The sequence below is a fragment of the Aegilops tauschii genome, chromosome 2 (assembly GCF_002575655.3).
Source record: "Aegilops tauschii subsp. strangulata cultivar AL8/78 chromosome 2, Aet v6.0, whole genome shotgun sequence".
Classification (NCBI taxonomy): Eukaryota; Viridiplantae; Streptophyta; class Magnoliopsida; order Poales; family Poaceae; genus Aegilops; species Aegilops tauschii.
The window spans coordinates 555,197,970-555,205,618 of record NC_053036.3 but is presented as its reverse complement, the minus strand read 5'-3'; positions in this window follow the sequence as shown (position 1 = coordinate 555,205,618).

Sequence of the window (7,649 nt, the reverse complement as noted above, 5' to 3'; positions counted from 1 at the left end):
AATAATAATTCTTCGGAAAAGTAAACCCAAGCAAGAAAAAATTACTAGGATTAATAGCACCTGGTTTATCTGTTGTAGCAGTCCGAAGAAAAGCGACTCCCAAAATTGGGAATCGATCCGCATACCCATTGCCTGATGGGCGATAAAGCGACGGCATGGCGAAGCCCTCGGTCCAGCTAACATGATGAAGCTGGTCGGCTGGTGACGCCGAAGTCACCGGAGTATGTTGGTGAAGAAATAACCAAGTCCCCGGTCTAGCCGAGGTGACGGAGCAGGTCGGTAAGGAGTCGTTGCAGCTGCCATGTCAGCCGAGGTGTTGAAGTAGTTCGGCATGATGGACACCGGCTCGAAGAAGCAACAGTGCGGCCATGCCGGTGCAGGTCGTAACTTGTGACACGGCCAATGCTGGTTTGATGAAGTGACCATGCGGCGATGCCGGTGTGCCCGCTCCGTGTAATCTGTGGGGCGGCGATGTTGGTGATGATTTATCTTTGGCAATTCCGAACTCTTGTTTGGCTCACCGAGGTGAGGATTCAAAGAAGTTGAGCTCGGCTCAAAAAGCGACGACATGTCTAGCGCAGGTCGGCAGCCGTGGAGCTATATTGCCGGACTGGTTTGACACCAGCGTGATGGCGAAGATTACCTTAGGGGAGGCTTAAAATTTTATGGGCACGTGTTAAGAACAACGCGCAATACCTCAGAAGAAAATTCCTTTAAAAAGGTTGTCTGATATCACGTTCATAAAGAAACATGAATTCGCATCGGATCCGTATTCGCGCAGAAAACAGATCTGAAAAGTGATGCACTAAACGGAAGGTTCCTGGAGTTCGGACGGTCGGATCGAGCTGAAATTTTGAGGGGTGGTAGAGATGGGAATTCCGCAGCAAATGAACGGTTGGATCTTCCAAAGGACCTCCGAGCTGGGCTCTGGAGACCACGCCCTAAACTCATCTAGATTCCCGTCTGGAGTTGACAGGGCTCCGGTATATCGTAGATTGTCAGAGATTCCTCCATCGGAACTCGACGAAATTTTCCCAGGTTGTTGTAGACTCAGTTCCGCACAATTCCATCGAAGCGATCATTAAAACGACACTCGAGGAGGCGGTGGCGGCGGATACGAGTTCCCTGTCCAAAAAAACAGCACGGTCGCCCGAGGGCAATGTTGACGTTGAGCCCCCGAGCCCCATGGATGATTCCTCCATGATCTTGATAGAGATCGGAGTTGATGTTGATGAAGGCCCTCGTACGAACATGATGATTGGAGGCGGGGCATAGTCCTCGGTCAAGCCAAGGTGACCAGTCGAGCCAGTGACGAAGATGTCGACGTCGCAGTTAATCTGCAGACGAGCCATTGATCCTTTTGCCGATCACACAGCGGAACTCTCAATGAAAGCACTAATGTCGGTGTCAAAACCGGCGGATCTCGGGTAGGGGGTCCCGAACTGTGCGTCTAAGGCTAATGGTAACAGGAGGCGGGGGACACAATGTTTACCCAGGTTCGGACCCTCTCGATGGAGGTAATACCCTACTTCCTGCTTGATTGATCTTGATGATATGAGTATTACAAGAGTTGATCTACCACGAGATCGTAGAGGCTAAACCCTAGAAGCTAGCCTATGATTATGATTGTTGTATATTATTGATCGACTAGCCTGGCCTCGGTTTATATAATGCACCAGAGGCCTAGGATGACAAGAGTCCTAGCCGAATACGCCGGTGGGGAGGAGTCCTTGTCTTGATCACCAAGTCTTGTGGGATCTTCCTTGTATGCGGCAGCTGTCCGAACTGGCCCATGAGTATACGGCCATGGGGGTCCTCGGCCCAATCTAACTGACCGGGGGACGACGTGGTGAGTACCCCCTAGTCCAGGACACCGTCAACGAGCAATTGTTTTGCCACTGATTTGATGACACTCGTAACACTACTAGGAAAAGGGCTATAGATGATATGGCCACTAATGGCGCACCAGACATGTGGTGCGCCACTGCTATATACTAATGGCGCACCATGTGTCGGTGCGCCATTAGTGTCCAAATACTAATGGCGCACCACATCCACGGTGCGCCATTAGTAACAATTTTTTTTTTCATTTTTTTTCAAAACTAGTAATGGCGCACCAGTGGATAGTGCGCCATTACTAGTTAAACTAGTAATGGCGCACCACATCCATGGTGCGCCACTAGTAATTTTTTTCAATTTTTTGTTTCAAAACTATTAATGGCGCACCACATCCATGGTGCGCCACTAGTAATTTTTTTTCAATTTTTTGTTTCAAAACTAGTAATGGTGCACCAGTGGATAGTGCGCCACTAGTAAATTTTTTTCAATTTTTTTTCAATTTTTTCAAAACTAGTAATGGCGCACCGTGTGTGTGGTGCGCCATTACTAGTTGAACTAGTAATGGCGCACCACTCCCACGGTGCGCCATTACTAACTTGGCCCAAAAATTCCACCGAATGCACCCCCCCCCCCCCCGTGGACCGCCTTTTCAGTTAAAACAAATAAAAGAAAATGATGGAAATGTCAAAAAGAATAAAAGAAAATAAGTTTCCCATGTGATATGTGGTCTAGTTGTTGGGAAAATTTACAACTATGAATTTCGACTTTATTTGCAAAATCTCTCTGGAATTTGTAAAATGGGCATAACTTTTGCGTACGAACTCGGATTAAAAAGTTTTTTATATGAAAAATCATCTACTCGAAAAGTTACATCCGAATTTAACTGGGGGAACCCCGTTAAACATTTTCAAAATCCTCAAGAACCTAACAGAAAAAAGTTACGGGGCTTTCAAGATCTAGAGGCAAAAAATTCAAAAAAATTCAAACTTACTAGTGGTGCACCGTTTGCTAGGTGCGCCACTAGTAACAGAAAAAATATTGTGTTGAATTTTTTTTCAAAAATTGATATGTAATATGACCGGGAAGTTTGAAATATTTTTCAAAATTTCATCATACTCATGAACATGAACAAAGTCCTAGACATCAACAAGGTTTAATAGGATTGATATGGTAGATATATCAACAAGTGTCTGTGAAGTGAGCTGGTGCTGGGGTTGGATAGAACTGCGAAGTTAAGCGTGCTCGGGCTGGAGTAGTGTGAGGATGGGTAACCTTCCGGGAAGTTTGACCACAGAGTGCGATTTGACTTGAGATTAAGCATATTGACCTGAGATTAAGAAAAAAACAAAAAAATTAAAAAAAATAAAAAAATTCTGAATTTTTTTTAAAAAAATTGTTACTAATGGCGCACTTCTATGTGGTGCGCCATTAATATACGAGATACTAATGGCGCACCGTGGGCTATACTAATGGCGCACCGTGGGCTATACTAATGGCGCACCAGTGGTGCGCCATTAGTATTTAATACTAGTGGCGTGGTACCAGTGGCGCACCAGTAGTGCGCCATTAGTAGGCAAAACTGGTGCGCCACTAGTAGGCCTTTTCCTAGTAGTGTAATGTAATACGTAATTATCTCTACTTGTGCAAACAGGGGTCTTCTTTGAAGATACCATATATTTTAGTGGAACTGCACAAGAAGATGTTGGAAACATTAAACTAATCGAGGAGTATATAGTAAGCATGGCCACCACAATAGATAGCAACAGATGGTTCCGGAGAAGTGCTTCATCTGTATGCTCTACACAATAAGCCTCCTGACAAAGGTTAGTACTCGCCCACTGATTTCATCCATATGATTGAGCTTTGTCATCTCTATTGGTGTTGTTCTACTGTTTAGATACTGTCATGAAAAAGTGGTATTGTCCTTGAGATGTGCTTCATCTGTGCTGTTTTAAATATTTCCTTTCCTTTTTTTGAGCAAACACGGATGCTAGCATTTAGTTGTCCTCTTGTCTTTGCACAACAGGATCATCTTCCTCTGAACAAGAATATGGAGTACGTGAAGTGACTAGTTCCGATTATGACAGGATGAAGAAGCCATGTCTATCTTCTCATCAGAAGGAGCAGTTGAAGGATGGTTACATTACTCCCCACAAGACCAAACTAACTTCAGCTCAGAAGGACTGACAAATCTCCATTTTTTTGCTGTGATGCGCGAGTACAATGTTGTTCTAGGATTCTTTCTGGTGAGTTCCATTTTTCTAAAAGTGTGCTCTACATGGACCATGTAGGTGCCTGTTTAAACTGTCAATTCATAGTATAGTTTGCTTTATACTAATCACTTTTTTTGTATTTCTGCAAACAGGGGTGCTCAGCTTGATTTCACTGGGAACTGCACAAAATGTTCATGAATACATCAAATCATTCATTTCCACCACAAGAAAGGAGGTGCCGATAAGCTCAAGGCGTTGCAACATATAAGGGCGAAATCATACAAGCTACGCGCGAATTTGGTTGATTTTGGTGGAACTGCACAAAAAGAACAGCTAGTTTATTTAGCACGAGGTGCCATGTCAATGTCCGAACTGATGACAAACCCTGCCCATTCCACAATCGTAGGCATTTGATATTTTGGAATGGGACAACCTTGTCAAATTTTGCTCATTGATTTTAGCAAGACATGCGTTTGATATTTTTGAATGGGACGCCCTTTGCTGTCAGCAGCGTCGATCAATTTTTTCTTTATTCTTTAGTTGTGAAGTAAATATTGCATCTGACATGTGAGTCACTGAGATGCATAATCGTCGATTGTTTTGAATGTTCTCTATGAATTGCCAGCCCTGTGTGTTTGATTGCAATGTACAGAAACACTAAAAAGCTGCTCAAACTCTTTGTACTCCTTCTGTTCCTTTTTACTTCGCACATTGTGAAAGTGCATACTTTTTTCTATAAGATTGGTCAAAGTAGAGATACTTTGACTGCAGACAAAACTTGTATGCAGACTAGAAAGGATCGGAGGGAGTACATGTGAAACTGCTGCAAACGAGGTGATCACCCTGGGAATAATGCTAGTACGTATTGTTTTGCATGTTCATCCAATGCCAGTGATACAGGAATTTGAACTAATCGAAATAAATTCGTTCATACACGGTCGGATTTCACACAAACATGCCGGATTTCATTACATTTCATACATTCTTCAACTAAAATGGGGTGCGCTGGGGCTACCCACCTGTGTCCCGCTGAGCCGAACAGAAGCTTCAGTGACTTAACTGCAGGTGCAGTTGCATAACTGACATGTGGCCTGTTGGGCCCACGTGTCAGTCAGCCAACTGCACCATCAGTTAAGTAGAAGCAGCGTTCTTCTCCAACACAGCTCTCCGACTCCACGTCGCCGCCAAGAAGCTAACCGGCTGTCAATGGTCAACCCGCCTAGCTTGGCTTCAACCGGAGGGGAGCAGCGGTGGCCTTACTTGGACCCGAGCGGCGGCGACCTACCGTGTTCTACTCTTCCTCATTTTCTGTGTGGCGCGGCCTCGTTGGCAGCGGGGCGGTGCCTCGGCAGAGCCGGCGATGTCCTCTGTCTCGTTGCCGGCGGGCGGCGCCTCGGCGGAGTGGTGGAAATCCTCCCCCTCGTTGCCGGCAGGGTGGGGCCTCGACTGAGCCGGTGATGTCCTCGACGTCGTTGTTTGCGGGGCGGGGCCTCGGCGGAGCCAGCGGTGTCCTCTGCCACGTTGTTGGCGCCGCAGGGCCTCGGCGGAGCAGGGCCTCGTCGACGCCAGCGGAGCGGGCACTCGTCGGAGCTGGCATTGTCCTCTTCCTCGTCCTCGGTCTCGCCAAACAGCGCCTTGCCCTCTTCATCACCCTCTTTGTAGGCGGCCGCAGCCCTCGCCACCCGCATGCGGTACCGCCAGCACTCGAGGCGGCCCTCGCAGGCGGAGCGGTATGAGTCGAGCAGCGCCTCCTGCTCCGCCCGCTCCGCGGCGATCTGCTCCTCCGCCTGCAAGTGCTCCTGGAGGAGATGGTGGTTGTAGGCGGCATTGGCCTGGGCCTCCCGGAACTGCTCCTCACGCATCTTCCTCACTGTGTCCATATATTGGGTTCGGGCCTCGCCGATGGTCATGGTGCAATGCACCGGCGAGGATGGCGCGGAGGAGGGGGTTGGCGCCGGATCATCGAATACCATGTTCTCCATTGGGACGTCGTCGTCCTCCGGCTGCCTGCCGGCCAGTCGGTCGGCAGCAATGGCTGCCATCTCCTTGTGGTCCGTCGTCCGCCCGTCTCGAAGAGCGCTAGAGCGCGAGGAAGCCATGGTGGGCAGTAGTGGTGTGGACAGGAGAAAGGGAACGGATGCGGATGACTACGGCTATGACTGGCGCAGCAGTTTATATAGCAATGGTGGGCGGCGGAGGGACGGACGTGTGGCGCCGGAGTAGCCGCCTCGGCAACCGTGTATCATTAATGTGGGCGGCAGATTGACGGACGGACGACACTTGTGTCGTTTGAAGGCGGAGCAATCGCCTGCACCAGGAAGCGGGGCAGGCGGCGCAGACTATTTCGGGCGGAAAGCGCGCGGGGGCGAGGAGATGACTTTACTTGGAGAGGATGACAATGGGGACCCACTAGGGCCATAGCCTCACATACGCAAGTGCCTCCTTATATATATATATAACTATATTTGTTTTTGCTTCCTCCTGGTTTCCTGACATCACGGTCCCACACCATTGTCAACCTATGTAGTCAATAAACGAGAGAATTGCACAAGAAGCGGCCGACAGCTGGGACCAAGCAGCTCGAGCAGTATTTGTGTTTTTGAGGTGTGAGCACTGGAGAGTTTTTCGATGTTAGCCCAGATATTAATTTTTCTTCTTTGAACAACAAAGAAAACATCGCTGCAGGTATTAACTGGGCGGGCAGTGGCCCGTCTAGCCCAGGCCAGATATCCAGCCCAAATATTAATTTTTTTCAAGCTGAAAATGGCTAGCCCAGCTATACTTTTTTTAGGAATACCCAGGCAAGGTCAAGTTGTTATTCTCCGCCCCGCTGGGCTGCAAATCTTTCCTAGGAGGGATGCATTAGGCTTAACAAGAAAATGGGCTTTAAGAAATAATGAATGGGATGTAATTATAAAAACTGGGCAGTAACTATAAAAAATGCACCAAACAAGTAATTACTTTATAAAACATTATTTTTGGATATTGAAATTTTTAATTTCATTAATTGTTGCGAGCGCAATGTTTCGTTGGATTTTTACGTAATATAAATTTATATTGAAATTGTATTTAATCTGACAAGAAATTTCGGGATAAAAATATTTTGGATCCCATCAAAATGTGGGAAATTTTATTGAATTCTGTTTTGAACGGTTGGTTGAAATGGGCTGTACTTTTAACAAATTGTAAATGGGCTGTAGTAAATTCCATTAGACTTCAAAAATGGGCTGCACATTCTTACAAATCTCAAATGGGCTATAAGTTCTCTGCCACACACTTGTGGCCTTACTAAGTTGACGCGTCCCCTAAAAAAAGAGAGTTGACGCGTATGCAAGGCTTCGTCAACTTATAGTCAACACACGGTTCTAGCAGCAGTCGCCGTTGGATGTCCATCCAACGGATGCCGTGCTTCTTCTTCAATCTCGGATATTCTAGCTTCACCCGCCCAAAAAATGATTCCTCCCCCTGACATCTGGGGCGCACCATTTCGGAAGCTGACCTGTGGGCCTACTAAGTTGACGTACCAAGGGCTTTGTCAACTTAGTCAATATAAACGATTCTAGCTGCAGTGACCGTACGATGTCCATCCAACGGCCG